The following is a 22,642-nucleotide window of genomic DNA, read 5'->3' as shown; positions in this document are numbered from 1 at the left end:
ATTCATAGAAATAGACAACGTTTTACAACATTAAATTTTAATATTTAATTTTTATATTTGGACACACTTTAATTTGATGGTTCGTTTGTTGAATTTAAGCTACATTGCATCTACCTGCCAACTAATTCTCATTAGATTATAAGTAGACTGTAAGGTTGGTGTTAGGGTTATTTTGGGTTGACATATTTGCAAAGTTTCTTATTGTCAGTTAAATGTCTGTTGAAAGAGCAGTATTAACAGATATTAAGCAGATAGTCTACTAATACTCAGACTATCAAAATAAAGTGTTACCTTTAATTATTTATTTATCAAATAAATACAACTTTAGGCAGCATAAAAGACTACTATTTTAGACCTACTGTACATTGTGTATACATTTACATGATGTAAATGAAAATACTTTTTCTTTGCATTTTTGAAAGTTTTCCTGCATAGACAGCAACACTGTCAAAACAATTTCCTTTAACACAAATCTGAGAAAATGAAAGCACTGTATTATGCATGCCAAGCTATACATGCACTAAAAATAACATTAAAAATGATGTCACTGTATTGCCACAATGTTCAGACATGTAAAATAGAAAGAAGAAAAAAAGAAAACAAATATTAGTTACATTTTACTGAAATTGTCCCTTATTTTTTTCCCAATTGGCACTGTAGCTAAAAAAATAAAAATAAAAATAAAAATAAAAATAAAAAATAAATAAATAAAATAAAATAAAATAAATAAATAAATAAATAAATAAATAAATATTAATTTATTATTAATATTAATTAATCAGGGAATTCCGAAATTGCATGGCTGTCATATATTGACTGTGTTCAATCATGTTTTCATGAACATCTACTATTGGTCAAATCAACATATAATTCCACCAACTCATTGGCCAAGTAACATTGTCAAAAGAATCTGTTTCACACAAAAACTATGTTCTTACTAAAACTACTTAAAGCACTGTAAAACGCATGCCAGAACAGTTATTGTCAGAAACTCGATGCACATGAACACACCTGTACACCTATTTTTGTTTAAAAATGGTGGTCCTTAATTGTTCTTATTGGCGCTGTCTATTTAAGAAACACATGCACTCGCTTGTGTATAGAGATCATAATCAAACAGCAAACATAATGACTAGGATGTGAAGAAATATTTGAAAATAGTCCAAATTCGACAATTGGTCAAATTAATATAAAGCTACACCCCTCATGGTGTTGCTCAAGCAACTTTTTAATGTGAAATCAAATCTTGCCCATCACATCCTTAAGCTGCGGTCACACTAGAGTTTGATAATGCGAAATTCTGTCGTGTGGCGCTGCGAAAAGGGGCGGGAATAAAGATTACTTGGCATTAAAAAAGAGAGCAATTGCTCCATGTTTTAAATTTCTGTCCAGAGAGGCCATTTTTTGATCCTCGTTTGGTCTCACACAGTCAAGTGATGTGATTTCACAGGTCAGATTTCACCAAGCTTGAACTTAATGCATGACCCTGCGTTTCTGGTCTGACACATTCGCGTGCGTATAAATGGAAGTCTATGGGAGGAAAAGCCCAGTATGACCGCAGCTTAATACACCTAAACTACCAGAAAAATCAGCCCAGGCTAACTGGAAATTTGTGCCTTGGGCTACATTTTTGTGACTAGATGGCGATGACTGAATTTTTGCGAATCTGAAAACCTTTACTTGAGATACGTTTTGTTTTACATTTCAAGTACACGTCCATGAGAATGCAGGGTTTGTTGTACAGCTCTCCTAGCAAATGACTGACCTAAAGCCTTCAGTAAACTCAACCAATCATGCTTTGAAATGCAAATGCAGGAGAAAAGATCACTGAGACCCAGAGATGCAAAAGTACACACATCCTTTACTTAAGTAGAGGTACAGATACTCATGTTTAAAGGACTCAAGTAATAGATAAAACACTGACAACACTTTTCTTCTTGAGTAAAATTTAAAAAGTACAGCCTGAAATAAGTACTTAAGTAAAAAGTATTCATTACTATTACCTGTTTTAGTTTATGGGGGTAACTACAAACACATGATATATACATCTATAAAAAATAGCTTATATATTTTTTCTTTTTAATTGTTGCCAATTTTAAGCAGCAAAGTAGTAAGTAACATCATTCATTCATTCATTCATTCATTCATTTTATTTTTGGCTTAGTCCCTTTATTAATCTGGGGTCGCCTCAGAGGAATTAACCACCAACTTATCCAGCGTATGTTCTACACAGTGAAAGCCCTTTCAACTGCAACCCATCACTGGGAAACATCCATGTACACTTATTCTCACACATACACTATAGACAATTTTAGCTTATCTGATTCACCTATAGAACATATCTTTGGACATGTCTTTGTAGGAGGAATCGGAGCACCTGGAGAAACCCACGCGAATGCAGGGAGAACATGCAAACTCCAAACAGAAATGACGACTGACCCAATCGAGGCTCGAACCAGCGACCTGCTTGCTGTGAGGCGACATCGCTACCCACTACACCACCGCGTCTTTACTCTACAATATTGAACAGCACTCTTCAAAAAGTTGCCCTGGTATCATCACCTTTACGGCTTTTAAGAAAAAACAGCTGAGCAAGAGCAAGAGCAAATTCAATTCAAGCTTTAGAAATAACTGTGAGAATACTGACAATCTTGATCATTAGTCATTAGTATTAAAATAGCAAGAATATTTTAAATTTATCAGTTTTTTTGTCTTTTTTCAGACTTGTAAATTCTTTGCTTTGTTCAGAAACAGACTTAATTGGTTAAAACGTAGCTTTTTGTAGGGGGGTCAGTTTTCTTTTGTACTTATCAACATAACATGGATTAATACATTTGCTCCAAAGGCATAAATATGACATCAGTCATGTTTACATCCAGACTTCGACTGTCTCATTTTCATTAGCCGTTCCCATGGTAAGCTTAAACAAACGGTCACACTTTATTTTGACGGTCCATTTGTGGAATTTAAGTTACATTGCATCTACAGGCCAACTAAGTCTCATTAGATTATAAGTAAACTCTCAAGTTGGGGTTATGGTTAGTGTAAGTTGATATGTACTTGCTAAGTTTCTTTTAGTCAGTTATATGTCTGTTCAGCTGCAGTATCAACAGATATTACGCAGGCAGTCTACTAATACTCAAATAGACAATCCAAATAAAAAATGTTACCAAATAAACAAGCCTACGGTGCGCGATTAGAGGTTGAAAAAGCTGCATACTGCAGCACACAATGACAAAGAATAGATTGACTGAATCAAAAAGGCGTTCAAATTGCGCAATGACAAGAAATAATATAGATTGCACCACAAAACACATTAAATAAAAGTAACGAGCCCAATTAAAAATGTAAGGAGTAAAAAGTACAAATATTTTTGTAAAAAAAAAAAACAGTGTTTTTTTTTTTTTTACTTTTTGAGAGAGATACTAAAAGCAAAAATTGTTAGAAAAATAAATATGAAGTAAAGTATTGATCCCAGAAAAATGATTGCGTTACTTTCCATCTCTGTAGAGTTTTATCTTGATTTTGCATTGCTTTTCTATTGTCTGTGGAACCGTGCTTCTCAGAAATTAAACTCGACCACACCGACCATTTTGAAAACATTTTCCATATGAAGATTAACAGGTAAGTCAAATGTATTAAATTCCAAAAACATTGTTTTATGGTCTTTATTTTGTGTTGTTCAAAAAATTGTTAATAATACATATCATTAGTGTCAAAACAGACAAAAATTGTTGCTATACAGCCTCATAGCATTATTTTACCTCAAAACTGCCGTCAAACATATGTTTAAGAATGTTTTTGCAGTTTCAAAAACATGTAAGCTGAGCATGTATATAGAAGAAACAGTATTTAACAGCTAAAAATGTAAACCCACCACCTTAAAGCCAGTATATCATTTACCGCATCCTAAAGCCTCTGAACTGAAATTACAATGTAAAATACATAAACTATTGAGAGTCGCCCAGGGCTTGGTTCAAGGCACGCGGGGTGATATATTATACATGTGAATATATACATCTGGCGCATTTTCATTTCTCATACCCCCTCGGAACTGAATCTCTCTCAGATTGCCTCTGCTCCATTGTGATTCATGGCATATTGGGCAAGATTTTTTTTTCCCGCCCCGCTCAGAGACACACGTGAATACCTGAGCAGAGGTCAGCCAGGTCAGGGGAGGACGGACAGAGCCCCCCTCTCTCAACACAAAAGGATGAAAAGAGAAAATGAGCTTGGGTGCAATATCAGGTGTCATGTACAGCAAAAAAAGACCACACACACATACAAACACACACACACCCACACATGCAGTCGGGTGTCAGCAAGGAGTGAGTGTCGGCACCTGAGGTAAGGAAATAACCCTGCCAGTGGCTCAGCCCTCGAAATGAATGAAAATTCGACTGGAGCCATTTTCCAATTTGTGTCTGTTTGAGCAGATTGGCGCACTCAGAATGCCAACGTCGGACGGCCCCTCACACATTATTCATGTCTCGGCCGGCAGAACGAGGCGCGGAATGACAAATTACTGAGGGAAAACTCAAAAAAACAAAGTGCTCTTGAGCCACAAGTACCGGACGAGAGAGAGCGGCCATTGATTTCTTTAAGCCTGGAGTTGTATTATGGATGCAGTTTAATATCTGAGAGAAAGGGGGATCAGGATTTTCATAATCTTATGATAAGGAAAGGGATTAAGAAGAAAGAAGGGATTAATTCTGCGATCTGCCAATATGGTGGACTAACACGTTTCCAGGGAAATGATATATCCTGGCACTGCGCCGCGGCCTGGCGTAACCCAATTACTCTTCCCTCAGGATTTAATTTGGTCATGGCGTGCTTCAAATGATTGACCTCAGGTAGACTTCCATCTGAAATCTCACCTGTAGGGCTCCTGCTGCGTTTCGCGCTGGGAAGAATGTTCCTCTGGGTCTTTGAAGAAACAATGTTATTAGAAGCTAATGCGCTGTTGCGATAACTTATGAAACTATAATGGAAAGATACTGTAAGTATTGGTATTCCCATTTATCTTGAGTGACAGTTGTGCTCAGATAACATAGACGTGTAGCATGTGATTTGAATTCTGTTGTATAGGATTTATTTATTTTTTATTTTTTTGAGCCAGATGGTTATGGTGTCCCAGCAACGCTCAGGCCCGGATTGGCTAATCGGGAGGACCGGGAGAATTCCCGGTGGGCCGGTCTGTTTTTTGGCCGCAAGGGCCGGTGTTCCTAGCTCCAGAATCTGTTGCTCTCAGCAGTCACACTTTTTAAAAGTTATTTATTTATTTACTTGAACACAGCCTTCTTATTCATTATTTTACCGCAGCTCTACTCTTTTTATCTATTTTCTCGTAGCCTCGTGAGCAAGATGCAGCCTGCAGGTTAATGATGATATAACTAGATAAGCCACTATTCAATGTACATCTGTTGTTGTATAGTGGTTAGCACGTTAGGTTATGACGCCACTAACCCGGGTTCGGACCTCGTCTGAGGGATAATTTTTTTTTTCATTTTTATTGTTAAGACATATAATACTGTAAGGGTTGTTGAACATTTGAAGTTCTAAAACAGCTGTTTTCTCAAAAAAAGACGTGATAGTGTAATTAGAAATTGAATTGAAAATGACCTTATTTTAATATAGTCAGTGGTGAACTGAGGTGGGCCGGTCTAAGGCTTGAAACTCCAGGGCTGAAAAAGAGTCCCACTCCGGCTCTGGCAACACTAATTAGCTTATGACATTGATTAGACCTGAGATGCCCAAACTAGAGCCTGTGGGCCAAAGTTGGCCCATGGTAATATTTTATTTGGCCTGCCATCCCATCTGAGAAGAGAGGGAGAACGATGGGGATGGTTTAGAGATTGTCATTTCAAATTTATTGTAACATTTTATTTGTTTGTTTTAATGTTAAGTTTAAAAAAAGCTGAAATTAAACTTTTCAATTTAAACAGTGTCAATTCATACTATCCCCCAACAGATAGAGGACTTTGAGCAAATAAAGGCAAATGCAGATTCTGCTTGACTAGTGTATTCAGCATTGAACTCCACTGTGTTATAAATGTGATTGTTTAAGTTTTTATTGCAATAGTTATAGTCATCTATCAATGATTTTTGATTTTTGGCCCTTCATACAAAAAAGTTTGGACACCCCTGGAATAAATGATAATAATAGCAAAACAAGCAATATTAAATCATTAACTAACTATCCATTATTACAGTTTTTCTCAGTGGCTTTAGTGCATTTCTCAGAACACTATTTATATTTGCACAACAGTTCATGCATTTCTCAAAACAATTAGTCACTTGTGCACATCATAGAAGCAGTTACTCATTCCTTCCAACAAATTGCAGATGCTTCTGGACATTCATCAATTGCTTTCATACAACTCTCTGCTATTTAAAACATTATCATTTGCTTATGCCATGTCTGTCAAAATGAACTAAACTTGTGAATGCTGAATAGTCACCCCTTATAAAACTAATAGTCCTCATTTCATTACTTGAGAGTCTTTACGTAAAAATATGGTGAACTAGTTGTCAAAATCTATCAAGCAAATTTTATAAAAAATATTAAAATATTTTTTTCCCTGAAAATGTCTTCTAAACTGAACAATAACATTAAAGATTTTTATACCTCTGTATGTTGTAGGTTCAGTTCCAATATGTACTGCAGTATTATTTACAGTTGTGCACAGCTGTACCCAAAGGAAGTTTATGTTTGCTGTAAATAGGTGTGTGTTTATTCTTTTGCACAATGCTGTCAATAAATTAGAATTGCAAACAGCAAATGGAGTAAAAATGTGAAACATACATATTCAGTGTCTTGTACTCAGATACCTCACTAAATGCAGTGATGTCTAACTTTGCTGTAGTTTTCAAATGGCTGTGCCAATAGTATATAGCGCTGCCTTGAGCATTTTCAGGAAGTGTCACCAAAATCTGACTTTTTTGCGTTGGAAAAATTGTACAGAGTAAACTGTCACAATGAAAACATGACAAAGCCATTTAACTATCTTGTTCATAAACAATGGTGTCAGGACTTTTCATCTTGATGACACTGACGCTTTGATTAACATGAATACTTGCTTTTGAGGAATGAGCTATGCATTTTGAGCAAGTCACACGTTTTTGTAGGTTATCAGCTAGGTTTAGCAGTTTTCACTAATTGTTTTGAGAAATGCATTAACTGTTGAGCAAATGTAAATAGTGTTGTAAGAAATGTACCAAAGCCACTGAGAAAAACTGTAATATGTGAAAAGCATATTTTTGGGGCAAATTTTAATTATCATCCCTGGTAAAACTGCAACACAGACTCACTGTGATTACGTACCACTTTATACATTTCTGGAGAGCACAAATTATGTAGCCAGAGCTATGTGTGGCTGCATTTCATTTTTAAAACAAATGCTACGGGGCGACATGATGCCACAGATGGCTTCTGTTTCTTTTTGCGCTACCAGCTGACTGCTTACTTCCATATGGACAGCTTTTTTGCTTATAACAGGATGCCCAGTGGCTCACCGCGTACGTCGGCGGACTTGAGACGCAGAGTGGTATTGACCACGATGACGGGGTTCGAGTCCTGCCAAAGAACGGATTAGGAAAGCAGGTGAGACAAAAACAAAAGGCAAAAAATAAATATGTAAATAACAGGGCGAGAACATAGTAAGATCTAAAAATGTGACAAAAATCAGGCAGCCATGAAGGCTTTTCTTTTTCTGAATTGCTTTTGAAAACACTATCGGTTGAGTTTAGGGAAGGTAGTGGATGGGTCAATTTGTGCTTTTAAAAACACTATCAATTGGGTTTAGTTAAGGGTGTGGGTGGGGGATTGATCAGTTGGTCAAGTAGTTGACAGCGGGCTGCGGAAGATTGGTGTGTGTGTGTGTGTGTGTGTGTGTGTGTGTGTGTATTGTGTGTATTGTGTGATGATTTTTCTAAATGTTTATGTTCATACAATGTTGTTATATATTATTGGCAAAACAATTAAATAATGGGACGGACAGACAGATAGACAGACAGACAGAAAGATAGATATTTAAGTTTATTTAACTTGCCGCTTTTGTAGACGATACTTAAATTGCTCAGTTCACCAAACTTAGTACTTTGTACTAGTGTGTGTGTGTATATGTATATGTATATGTATATGTATATGTATATGTATATGTACATGTATGTATGTATGTATGTATGTATGTATGTATGTATAAGTTGCTGGATAAGTTGGCGGCTCATTCCGCCGTGGCTACCCCGGATTAATAAAGGGACTAAGCCGACAAGAAAATGAATGAATGAATGAATGAATGAATGAATGAATGAATGAATGAATATATATATATATATATATATATATATATATATATATATATATATATATATATATATATATATATATATATATATATATATATATATATATGCATGTGTGTGTAATAATATACTATGATTTTTTTTTTAAGGTAAAAAAATATATAAAAAAGTTGCCATTTATTCACATTATGATGAATAATTGTACCTGAAGGTATTTGTTTTTTTATTAAAAAAAAAAAAAAAACCTTGCACCTAAAAGGATGCACATGTTAGAATTTTACAGTCAAGACTACATTTGTGAAAATGACCTATTTTCAAAGAATTAATTATGATTTTGAGCTCACTACACTTGAAATCTTAAGTTTATGTATTTTCACGGTAAGTTAAATTAACTCTTTTAACAATTTTTTTTAAGTTATAGGACCAAAATGGTAAATGTAAAGTTATGTTCAGTCAACTTTACTTGAGGGTTTACAGTGTAGATAGATAGACAGACAACAGGGTTGTATGGTTGCAACAGGTTGTAAGAATTTCAAACTTAGTAAGTGAACAGAAAAATAAAAAGGCTCATCAAATATTTAGTTGACCTACTAAAAATGAATAGCTTTTTGTTGTCATGGAATAAAACACGATTTTACAATATTTATAAAAACTGCAATACAGCCTACATTAAAACTGTTTCACCTCCTTAAACAAAATAGATTGTACTTTGTAAGAAACACTTTAAATATATAAGATCAGTAATAAATCTGTAAGAATCTTACCTGGGAGAGTGTTTGTTTGGGGAGTGAAACACTTCTGTGATGTTTCACGAAGTTGATGAAGCAGCAGGCGAGGAACAGGTCAAAGAAAGCTTTATATTTTATCAGATGAATGAGTCGTGTCCTCCAGGAGGGACGAGGCTCACAGGGATGTCCTGATAGCAGTGGGAGATGTTCACTTTCATTAGCACTCAACCTGTTTGTCACCTCTGACTGGAGAACTGCAATATAAGAGAAAGCAAAAAAAAAAAAAAAATGTATACAACTTTATGTTGTGTTGAAATACTAAAATAGCAAAAACTCTTTAAAAATGCAAACACAAAACACCTTCATACAGTGCTCAACATAAATGAGAACTCCCCATTCTGAAAATTAATATTTTTATCCATTTCTAATAAATATGGGTAGTATATTTGGTGCATTTAAACAAAACATATTTATTAAACAGATATATTTATTAAAATAATAGGCACACTTTATTTTGATGGTCTGTTTGTTGAATTTAAGTTACATTGCATCCACATGTCAACTAAATTTTAAAATGATTAGCCCTCAAGTGAATTTCTTTTCTTTTTCAAATATTTCCCCAATGATGTTTAACAGACAATTTCCTACAATATATATATTTTATAGAATAAAAGCAGTTTTTAATAATAATAATAATAATAATAATAATAAACATTTTAAAGTCAATATTATTTGCCCTTTTAAGCATTTTTTTCTAATTGTCTACAAAGCAAACCACTGTTATACAATGACTTGCCTAATTACCCTCACTTGCCTAATGAACCTTTTAAATCCTTTAAATGTCACTTTAGGCTCAATACTAGTATCTTAAAAAATACCTAATAAAATATTATGTATTGTCATCATGGTAAGGATGAAAGAAACCAGTTGAAATGTGTAAATAAAATACAATTTTTCTGTTAACCCCTTCGGACCCTGTGTCCGTCACAATGGACATCACATGTCAGCCCATGTTTTTTGTTATTCCTGAGCATTTCATCTAATTTAAAGCCTGCAGTCAATGAGAGTGGACGATTGTCATCCAATCAAATGGCAGTAAGGCTATAAATGTTGTAATTTGAAAAATAAAATACACCACACTGAAAAGCAGCATGGCATCACTTCACTCCACACACAGACGTAAGCCACATTTACATTGCTTTTATTCAGATTTATTGATATATGTTTGCCAATATTTCACAGATTTTATGTAAAAATGGGGATTGCACTTACTAATTAAAGTTTAAAATCTTGTGTAATATTGCAAGTTGTAGATCTGGGGTGCATTTCCCAATACCATCGATCGCAAGTTCCGTCGTTACAAACAATTTGTTGATTTTCTGTTTACCAAATCCATCGCTCCAACGAACATTCACAAACTGCGTTGCAAACTTGAGCACTTGAAACTACACCTCTGGAGCTGTAGTTAGAAACATAGTTCCTGGCTGTGTTCTATTCCCACTTATCCCCCACTATGCCCTATTCATTTAGAACATTCTAACATTTAAAGTTGGAATTATTAAAAATAAAAAAGCATTAAGGTCATCTCTCTTAGGTGTAATTTGCTTTCAAAGTATTTTTACTGTTTCGTTTTAATAATAATAATAATAATAATAATAATAATAATAATAATAATAATAATTACTTACATTTATATAGCACTTTTCTGGGCACTCAAAGCGCTTTACACAATGGGGGGATCTCCTCATCCTCCACCAGTGTGCAGCATCCACCTGGATAACGCGACGGCAGCCATTTTGCGCCAGACTGCACACCACACACCAGCTGATTGGTGGAGAGGAGACAGAGTGATGAAGCAAATTGAATATGGGGATGGTTAGGAGGCCATGATGGATAGAGGCCAGTGGGCAGATTTTGCCAGGATGCCGGGGTTAAACCCCTACTCTTTTCGAAGGGCATCTTGGGATTTTTAACGACCACAGAGAGTCGGGACCTCGGTTTAACGTCTCATCCGAAAGACGGGTAAGCGAGAAAGCCGAGAAAGCGATCTTCATGTTTACAATTGTGCTCCCTTTGCAGTGCACTTTGAAAACATTTATGTCATTTTGAACACAGTCTCATAATGAAAGCTAAAGGTGACCTATTATTTAAAGCGAAATTTATGTTACTAATATAAAACCAATTATGGATTGTAATATTGGATTTTATTTTATTTTTTATTTTATTTTATTTATGTGTGTGTGTAAAACAGTATAATTTGCACAAAGAAATGATGGGGTTCTTTTCTAAGAAAGTTGTTACTCCACCACATTTAGAGCATCATTATAGGCGTTTTATGTTATAACTAATGTGGTTCAAGCGATGGATCTGCGACAGAGATACTACGAGTTTTTGGAAACACTCGTTACTACATCGTACTAGGATAGTTCAGCCATGTGTGATGTCATTGTTTGGGCAACGTACCCCAGGACTATCCATTAGGATGTACAATCAGTTCAAAATCTGTTACTGAAATTAAATTTCCAGTAATGCTTATTGAGCTTTTTTTATATATAAAAAACTATATCAATGTACTAATTCATTGCTGAAACAATTTCATCTGCAGAATATACAGATCAAAGCTGTTGAGCATATAGCGGATGGAAATATCTCAGATGTGGACATATTTGTGGAGTGATGAGGAAGATAAAGTTTGTTAAATAATAAGGTGCAATCTATACAACAAAAATCTCAAAATTGAAATTTTACAATGTTATTGTTTGTGATTTGGAAAATAAATTTCAAGATTATACTAGCAACCATGTATTTTATTTTTTTATTTTTTTGTATTTTATGTTGGTGTAACAACTGTTCTGACCTGGGGTCCATTTTTTGTTTGTCGATTACTCAATTAGCTGGATTTAGATGTTGATGATTTGACACAATCCAGGATCGTTTCGTTCTTCAAAACTAATCTGAGACTTGATGTCATAGTAACAGTTCTGGTAGCTCAAGCCTGCGTAGGAGCAGGTTCGTTTCATATAAACATGATTAGATTGGGTCAGTTCAAGTTAAAAAATATTAATAAAGCTTATGCAATCTGCACTCCGAAATAAAAGTAAAACACTGCCACCTGGTGGTTCAAAGAGACAATTTATTGATATGAACTTTTTAGAAGCAAACGCGTACATGCACTATATTCAACTTAAAGAAAAAAAAAAGAATAATAATTTTATGCTGTCAAGCATGTGTTTTAATCACTAATATGCCAGTGATTGACACCTTTACCAGTATCAAAATGGTATTTTGATGCAAAATTAATTTATTCAGTTATTCCTTACGCCGATTAAAAAATTTAAGTAGGCCTAGGCTAATATAATAAAGAAAATAATTTCTAAATGTAGAACTAAACACATTGATATGCATTAAAATACATGATGAATACTCTTGACACAAGAAAATATAAAGCCTGCAGCCCACAACAAACGTGGAAAGTTATTGCGTGTCATATTTAACAAACCGTTTACTGCTAATTTTATGTAATTTAGCTCACATGGATAAGTGAATAATAATCAGATGATGTCATTACGCTGCTGTGCTGTTAGCCAATCGTTACATTGCTGATCATGATCGATAGATCTGTCCTTCACAACACACACAGCGATCTTAGATCAGTTTATCCAGACATTTTAATCTGATTCTCGAACTTGTTTGAAGAACCAAATTTGCCATAGATCAGTTATCAAGTTTAAAAGATCCCAGATCTGCCAAATCATCTTAGTGAGGTACGTAGAACAGAATCCTGATGTCCATTGAAATGGATAAAAAAACATATACTTTAAGAGTGTTGAATTTATTACTTGGTCTCATTTATAGGAGAACTGTGAAAACATACTTTTACATTTTCCAGAAACATATTTCAGGTATGAAGGGGTTTTAAACAGAAATTGGGGAATAATATATACAGGGGGCCAATAGTTCTGACTTTAGCTGTATATCTCATATATTTTAAAAATAATAATAAAAATCTTCAACTGAAAAAGCATTTTATTTAAATAAGAATTGTCATCTGTTACTCCCACTGCGGACATTCCCAGATCCTCTCAGTGTGCCAGACCTCCACCCATAACACTGTCACAAATCATTCAAGCAGATCCACGTTTCACGCTCATGTGTGCATGAATGCAGCCTCAACCTGCCCCTACACTGTGTTTTTCTCATTCAGCCGCTGTTGTTTTCTGCTTTATTGAGATTTAAATTTGCCTCAGGTGGATACTTGCTCCCTAGAGTTCATTATTTTCCCAGATTAGTCCAGTTTGTGGAATCAAAGATGTAAAAGGCGGCTAAGCTCTGTCTAATAGGCTTGAGTCTAGACGGCCCATTCCAATTACGCACTGTAAATAGATTTCGTTATTCAGCTCCGGGGTTTGTTTATTCAATTTTGTGCTCTTAAAATAATGTTAATTTCATTCTGCATTCTCCAAACCTTTGTCGAGGATTAAACAGCTCTGTGCCTTCAACAGAAAACGTGTTTCGGGTCTCGAGCATGACACAGAGTTCGGTGAATTTTATGTTTACTTGACAAGGTTAAACAATCAACAAGTTCCTGGAAACACAGCACTCTGACAGAAAGGTACAAACGCATGTCTTTTTAAAAGATACTGTTTAGTTGAAATATTTTGCACCTTTATAAGAGTGAAGAATGACTTTGAATGACACAATATACAGACATGTTAGAAATTATTGGCACTCTTGGTAAAAATGAACAAAGATTTTTTGTGGTTTTTTTATCCTTCTGTGAATATATACTTGTGTTTTTTTTATTATATATAAATGTTCTCTGATATTTAAATATCACTGTATGTCTTAAGTGCAAAGATTTCCCAAAAATGTAAATTTTAATATGATGTGCTTGGTTTTGACCATATTTAGAAGGGTTGTGAATATTAATGAGCTATGTTATGATGCTCCAGTGCCTGACACTCACTCACTCACTCACTCATCATATCATAGTTCAGTTGTCAAATATTTTAACAAACTTTGTAGATTGCGTGTTAAATGACATCGTTTTGAGTGTGGTAGAAAGGATTATTTTAGCTAGGGAGCTATGGTTATACAACATAAATAATAGGTTGTTCCTGAGTTGTGTTGTGGGCAAAATATTTGCTAAATTATAATTATACTCCACAAAAATGGCCAACGGGTATATTTAGAATTTTTTTTTTTATGTATCTGAAAACACAGGCAGGAATCAATATCAACCTCCACTGATATGACTTTGAAGTTTATTGCCATCTATTCACACCAAAAAAAAAAAAAAAAAAATCAAAGAAAATTCCCAACAAAATACTTAACTTAAATGTAATTGAAAATTTAATTTTAACAATTAACTTTACCTTATTTGAATGATTATTTACACACATATAAACATTTTATTAATCATTTACCAATTAAAATTATTATAATACATAGATAAGTAATTTTATTCAATAGAAGTATTACAGTTGAAGTCAGAATTGTTAGCGTCCTGAATTATTAGCACCCCAGTTTATTTTTTCCCCAATTTCTGTTTAACGGAGACATTTTTTTCAACACATTTCTAAACATAATAGTTCTAATAACTAATTTCAAATAACTGATTTATTTTATCTTTGCCATGATGACAGTAAATAATATGTTACAAGATATTTTTGAAGACACTTCTATACAGCTTAAAGTGACATTTAAAGGCTTAACTGGGTTAGGATAATTAGGCAGGTTATTGTATAACAATGGTTTGTTCTGTAGAATAACAAAAATATAGCTTAAAGGGGCTAATAATTTTTACCTTAAAATGATTTTTTTCTTTTTTTAATTTCTTTGCTCTGTTAAACATCATTTGGGAAATATTAAAGAAAAAAAAAAGACCAAAAATCTAAGGGGGTTTAATAATTCTGATTTCAACTGTACATGCTGCTAAGTTTTCTCTATATGTTTTATTTACCTTTTTTTTTCTTTTTTTTTTTCAATTTAAGATAATTTTTCTTTCTTTTAAAGATATGAATATTTTCATTCAACATGGTTTTTGTTCAGGTTATTAACTAATAATAAAGAGCAGCCTTGATCACCAAACATATTAAAACATTTTTAAAATCTTAAAAATGGAGGAAAGAATGGATGAACTGAGTGATTCACAAACATGCCTTAACACTTATATTTAACAGTCTTCATGTGCTTGTTCTCATAACAAACATATATGGTGAACAATTCACAATATATATATATATATATATATATATATATATATATATATATATATATATATATATATATATATATATATATATATATATATAATAAACTAACACAAGGTACATTAAAACAGACCTTATGCATCTTCCAGGTGACATTAAAAAAAATGTATAATCAATATATCCAGCATTTAGCATTGATGTGCATTGAACACTCCAGCTTCACTTCACTTAACTGATTACTCTTCCTTAAAGTATGTTCTGTTTTCAAAATAATAGTCTCAAATACATAGTAAGCATAATAAAAGCTTAGTTAAACTTAAGGAAAATATATATTGAAAATACAATTGTTATAATCTCACTAGGAGATGGTTTGGCCAATGAAATGCTGACTGGGGGACGAAAATTAATGAGTCTGTTTGTTATGATTAGTCTATTTTTTCACTAGTATTTCACACTCACAGGATTTCAATGAGAATGCAGAAACAGTGGTTTTTGAGGCTTGTGGTAGCTATGTCATTTTAAATGTACTGAACTCTTTTAATATTTAGCTATGTCTTTACGTTTACTTTCTGAATAGAATGTAAAATGCATAACCAAGGCAGATTCGTCTTCACAGCATTCTTTGCTCAAATTTACCAAGGGTGCCAATAATTTTAACCATGACTGAACAACCCTTGACTTGATGTCACAAACATGAAGTCATCAGCAGACTCCGGGCTCATCACTACTGACATCAAGTCAAAACCTAAAATCTCTATACAGAGAGAGAGCTAAAACTTTCATGAATTTAACATTTCTTATTCATGACAACACTGTGTCCTCTTTTCTTTGACGGCAGACCGGATGGTGACAATAACCTGTGTCTGTGCGATTCAGCTCAGTCCTGTTCTCTTCCTGAGTCTGAGAGAAAAAGAAAGCCGCACTGACCTTCAGCACAAACCAAGGACACCGTAAGAACTCTGCGGAGAGACAGAAGAAGGATCTTCACTGAGTCGCACACAAGGTTTTCTGATTACCATGACTCACTGAAAATTGTTGCACACACTTTAAAGGAGTTGTGGATCAAAATTTAATATTACGTCATTATTTAGTCATAGTCATGTCGTAACAAATTCATATGCTTGTATTTTTTTCATGTAAAAGGCCCAAAAAAGTAGGAAAGATCTGCTGTAAAAAAAAAATATGTATTGTACATATAGTACAGTACATAGTATATGATATAGATTCATTAATTAATTTTCTTTCGGCTTAGTCCCTTGTTTATCAGCGGTCGCCACAGCGGAATGAACCGCTAACTATTTCAGCATATGTTTTATGCAGTGGATGCCCTTCCAGCTGCAACCCATTGCTGGGAAACACCAATTCACGTTCACACAAACACTCATATTGGCAATTTTGTTCAGCCAATGGGAAGCCGGAGCACCCGGAGGAAACCCACACAAACACGGGTAGAACATACAAACTCCACACAAAAATGCCAACTGACCCAGCCGAGACTAAAACCAGCAACTTTCTTACTGTAAAACTACAGTGCTAACCACTGAGCCACCGTGCAGCCCATATGATAAAGATATATTTTATAATATTAAGTACATAAATGTAGATAAATACATATTTAAATGTAAGATATTTGTTTTGTAACAACACTAACCAAGGCTACAATTGTTTGATTAAGAATAGAGTCAAAACAGTAACATGCTGGGTCATATCTCACTGCATAATCAAGGTTATTTATTTAAATATATTTAAAAATGTATTTTTAGACATTGTTTTTATAACAATCACACACCCTTTATCGTTATAGCAATTTATTCCCATATTATTTTGGCATCACATGATATTTTAGAATATATTTTGGTCAATATTTCATCTTTAAAAGAAAGAAAAAAAATTGACCTGAAAATGAAACAGATAAATAAAATAAATATTTAAGAAAACGTGGAAAATTTAGTATCATAGAGTACTAATATAGATTAATAGTACAGTGGATACGGAAAGTATTAAGACCCCCTTAAATGTTTCACTCTTTGTTGTATTGCAACCATTTGCTCAAATCGTTTCAATCGTTCATTTTTGTTCCTCATTGATATACACACAGCAACTCATATTAACATAAAAACATAGAATAGTTGACTTTTTTGCAGATTCATTAAAAAAGAAAAACTGAAATATCACATGGTCCTAAATATTCAGACCCTTTGCTCAGTATTTAGTAGAAGCACCCTTTTGATAGTCTTTTTTGGGAAAGGTGCAACAAGTATTTTACAGCTGGATTTAAGTATCCTCTGTGATTCCTCCTTGCAGATCCTCTCCAGTTCTGTCAGTTTGAAAGGTATACGTTGGTGGACAGCCATTTTTTTAGGAGAGATGCTCAATTGGGTTTAAGTCAGGGCTCTGGCTGGACCATTCAAGAACAGTCACTGAGTTTTTGTGAAGCCACTTTTTTGTTATTAAAGCTGTGTGCTTAGGGTATTTAGAATGCTTTATGGCAATGATTTTAATTGATAAACAACCAATTAAAAAGGTTCATATATTATAGCTTAGCTTAAATTAAATTTCCGTTTCCATTTGAGTTCAACCGAAAAACAACAAAGCATATAAAGCCCTCCAGCCTCCGGCGCCTAGACTGCAGCTCTGCACAAGAAGTTTGGTCAAATGAGAAATGGTCGTGCCCAACTGAGCCTGATTTCTCTCAAGGTTTTTTCCTTTACTTTCATCAATTGGTGAAGTTTGTTCCTCGCCGCTGTTGCCACTGGCTTGCATGGTTTAGGATTTGTGGAGCTGTGCATCGATGGAATTGCTCCTTAGTGTTTGGACTCTCAGCAGTGAAAATTAAGGGCTCTATTTTGACGGTCCATGCGCAAAGGGCAAAACGCAGGGCGCAAACGCTTTCAGGGCGTGTCAGAACGCATTTTTGCTAATTTAAGGATGAGAAAATCTGCTTTGCGCCATGGCGCATGGTCTAAAAGGGTTGAGTTTATTTTCTTAATGAGTTATAGGTGTGTTTTGAGAATAAACCAATTAGAGTCTCATCTCCCATTCCCTTTAAGAGCCATCTGCGTCACGTCATAAGCGCATTCGCTATTTACAGGACGTAAAGTAAGTCTAAGTGGAAAAACTAGCAAACAGTTAACAGTTAACAGTTTTTTTAACAGAAAACTGTTAAACAGAACATCTACTGCGTGAGAATGAGAGATAATGGAACTACCTTCACTTTCGCTCTTGAATAGGGAAACCTTTACGCACAGACATCAATTAGCCTATAAATAATTAATTTCATTTGTTAAGCGCAAATATTCGTTTCAAAACTATTTCTAAATTCAGTTCTAATTTCCAGCAAATTAATAAATGAAAAGTTATATCCTATAACACATGCTGTGCCCTATATGGTCTAAAACCTGGCAGGTAGGCAAATCTAAGCTTGTTTTTAATAAAACAAACATAAATATGGATATAATAAATAATACTGCTAATATTAATAACATTATACAAAAGCAAATTGAATGAACTGAAAAAGCCCCCGAGATGAAGAAGACATAAAAGCAGTGATTTTTCATATTTATATAGGCCAGAAAATAATGTCTTGTAATATTGTAATTCTTTATATTTATATCTATTCTTATTATATCCTATATATTTATTCCCTTAATATTTAAAATTTTTCATATGTAAAGATATTTGCCTATTGCTCTCTTGTGCGTATTAAGCAGTGCGTAAGCGAGGCGCAACTCTGCGCCGGAGTATAGGCCGGGTTTGTTTTGGTCTAATGAAAAATCTATTTTAGTTTCTCAAAATAGCAACGCGCCAGCTGTCCGCCTCAGAACGCCTTCCTTTTTAGACCAGAACGCCTATGGACGCACATATGAGCGCTAATGCATTTGCTATTTAAACAGCGTAGCGCAACGCCTCAAAATGACTCTTGCGCCAAGCTGAAACTACCAAAAGACTATTGCGCCGCGCCTTGCGCCACATTGCGCCGGGTGTATGATAGGGCCTTAAACCACACTGAACTGACCTAAACTGAACTTCAACTCTGAAAACTGGACTGACACAGTTTCAATTTACTAGAGTTTTCTATGTTAAGCTGCTTTGACGCAATCTACACTGTAAAAGCACTATAGGAATGAAGATGAATTGAACTGAACTGACTAGAGAGTCCACCGATACACATCCAAATTACATGACAAAAAAAAAAAAAAAAAAACATTAAGCTATTTATCCTATGAAGATAAAACACAAGAAAATACCTCATAGTGTGAAAATGCCAGGCCACAGTAGAACTGAGCTGATACAGTGAAACAACACAGCTTGAGAGTGGAAGAAATGTTTCTTTAACTCTCACTCGGAGGCAGCAGGGGACTCTATTCGGCAGAGTCTGAAAGATAATATCTATCCTTAATACGGTTTGTGTTGAAAATTCACATCAGGCCTAAGAAGCAACAGATCCCGAGGCAAAAGTGTCTATTCAGCAATCGCCGTGTTCTTCAGAGACTCACCTTGGCTGAAAGCTACAGTCTGTGCTCTTATAGTCCTCTGTGGACACCTACTTTAACACACTATAGTGAACAGCCATAAAGTACAGAGCAGGGTCACCGTTCTCTCTGACCCATAATGAGCAAACACACACATATCTACAATCCAGCATATCCGCAATGAGCTCGGCCTGCTTTCACACTGTTAGAAGAGAAAATTGCTCCAGGGACGACTTCAATCCTGTGCCACCAACACATCATATTCAACTCAATTGTACACAAACTCTATGATTTTAGGAATGGGTATAATAAAAAGTGACCTATTAATTTTGGTAACTTCACTTCAAAATTTAAATCTAACACTAGTACTTTCGACATTCAAATTATACCTGGTATTAAGATTTTTTGTCTATCTGATCACAAGTATGTCCAATTTTTATCACTTCCTAAAGATACATCATAAGTAGATTGTTGTTGTTGTCACAAGACCCCACTGCCAAAAATAGGTAAAACAATACAGTACTAGATTTTCTTAAAGGGTCACGAAACACCAAAACACATTTTTTGAGCTGTTGACAGTCGTATATGTGTCCCACACTGCCAAAAACACTATTAGGACACCTATATTTCACTAAAAAGTTTAAATTGGTTGCTTTTGCGTTATTTCAAGTAAATTCGTACTTCCGGTTTGAAACGAAATTTTGAAGCTGCGTCACGGTCATGACATAATAGCGTTGTATTCCAGCGTGCAGACTGGACGTCTGTGCCAGAGTGTGTCTTATTACGTCTTACAGTGTGATGCATTAATGCATGAGTAAGGTTTGGTTCAAACCAATCAGCACGCTCCATTGTGCAACTTCATTAATATTCATTATGGTGACAGTGTTTAGACGGCAGAGATGCCACGTTGTGTTGACAAAACAAGCGTGAAGTGTTGCTTTTAAAGTTTGCTGCCGTTAAATTTTGTTTTCATTTTCTCTCTGGGAGAGCTCAGCTGGAGTCACGCGTGGATTACAGTGTACGCGACGCTCAACAACAATAACTTGCGTGTCTAAGGAGGATTATTGTTTACCTGAGAGATGTTCTCATCTGCAAACGCTAAGATCCGGATTCGCTTGTAGTTTTCTTTTAATAAAGACGCGGCTCTAGTTGCTGTGGATTGTCCTGTCTCTACAGATTTGGTATAAGTGAGCGACCAGTGCTCTTTGTTTATTCAGTTTGTTCGTATCGAACTAAGTTAACTATTGCACCGAGTACAAACATGTTAGCACCACAACCAAACTTTAACCTCGTGTAGGATTTTCGCCGCATTTAGAATAACACACGCGGCTTTCTGAAGCTACCTGCCGTGTGCATCTAAGTTTCCGGGAAATGCTGAGGTTTTTTTTCTCTCATTCGCCGTGCGGTTTCAAACATTGCATGAAAAATACACGCTTAGAGCAGATCCTTGAATCAAATATCTCGTTTGTCGCGAGGGACATGAATGAATTCCCTGAATAAAAGAGCCAGACTGCAGTTAAAGTCCACCATTTAATAATTTGGCAAATAATTCGACTACAGATGTCCATGTAAACACAGTCACTTTGTCCCCTGTGTGGGTGTGTGTTTTGACTCGGAAAGTCAGCGCGCCCAAATAGACACTCCCACACCATGCCTCTTTACTTCCTCCGACACTACCCCCTAAACAGAGCTGGACACGCCCACTTTTCTGACTTTTTCCACAGTAGAGGTGTGAAAACACCCTGCTGAACAAGGGGGTTTCATGGCCCTTTAAGTACCTGTAGCACCTGTAGCAATAGCCAGTGGGCCCAGTTCTAAATGCAGTAAGTGAAAGTCTTCATATAAACACTGAGATGTGTGTTACAGATAAGTCTTACAAATGTGTTGACAAATCTTGTGTCTAATTTGCAAACATTTTTCATGCAATTTTTCACCGTTGTTTTGATACATGGATATCTTTGATACCAAAATTGTGTTTGTATTTGTATGTTTATTTTCACTGATATAGTACTGAATGCTAACATTTTGGAACTGTGACAAGCCTATTACAGACTACCTTAATGCATTATTTTTGTGGTGATTTTTACGGTCAGGCTTAAAATTTGAAATAAATAGGTTGAAAGAGTTTTCATTGCCTTTGGCTGAGAATTGGCTGAAAATTGCTTATTTTAGAAGAAAATTTCGGATGGCACTTAAAAGTTTTTTTTTTTTTTTTTTTTTTCGCATCTGAACATACATATATATACAGACAGTCGAAGTCAGAATTATGAGCCCCCCTGAATTTTTAGCCCCTTTGTTTATTTTTTTCCCAGAAGATTTTTTTCAACACATTTCTAAACATAATAGTTTTAATAATTCATTTCTAATAACTGATTTATTTTATCTTTGCCATGATGACAGTAAATAATATTTTACTAAATATTTTTTAAGACACTTCTATATAGCTTAAAGTGACATTTAAAGGTTAAACTAGGTTAATTAGGCTAACTAGGCAGGATAGGGTAATTAGACAAGTTATTGTAAACTGATGGTTTGTTCTGTAGACTATCGAAAAAATATATAAAGTGGCTGATAATTTTGACCTAAAAATGTATTTAAAAAATTAAAAACTACTTTTATTCTAGTTGAACTAAAACAAATAAGTCTTTCTTCAGAAGAAAAAATATTATCAGACATAGTGACAATTTCCTTGCTCTGCTAAACATAATTTGGGAAATATAAAAAAAAAAGAAAAAAAAATCAATGGGGGGGACTAATAATTCTGACTTCAACTGTATTCAGTATATAGTGTATGAGTGTGTGTTAATGTGAGAGTGTATGGGTGTTTCCCAGTGCTGGATTAAAGTTGGAAGGGCATTCGCTGAGTAAAACATCTGATGGAATAGTTGGCGGTTCATTCCACTGTGGCAACCCCTGTTAAATAAGG

General features: G+C 34.7%; 1 long non-coding RNA gene across 2 annotated transcripts in view; it reads right to left on the bottom strand.

The window, feature by feature from the left end:
* LOC137489291 (uncharacterized) overlaps positions 1 to 21,228 on the bottom strand; it is a 42,379-nt gene extending 21,151 nt beyond the window's left edge. The window contains exons 1-3 of one of the 2 annotated variants that reach the window (XR_015525156.1): positions 20,789 to 21,208; positions 16,102 to 16,203; positions 9,069 to 9,286 (exon numbers count right to left, since the gene is read on the bottom strand). This is a non-coding gene — a long non-coding RNA (uncharacterized LOC137489291). Of the gene's footprint in view, positions 1 to 9,068; positions 9,287 to 16,101; positions 16,204 to 20,788 lie in introns of both variants that reach the window. The other variant, XR_015525155.1, reaches the window with a different exon arrangement.
* Positions 21,229 to 22,642: the final 1,414 nt, after the last annotated feature.

This window comes from Danio rerio, chromosome 24, assembly GCF_052040795.2.
Source record: "Danio rerio strain M-AB ecotype USA chromosome 24, GRCz13ab, whole genome shotgun sequence".
NCBI classification, from domain to species: domain Eukaryota; kingdom Metazoa; phylum Chordata; class Actinopteri; order Cypriniformes; family Danionidae; genus Danio; species Danio rerio.
This window is presented reverse-complemented; position numbering and strand designations above follow the sequence as displayed.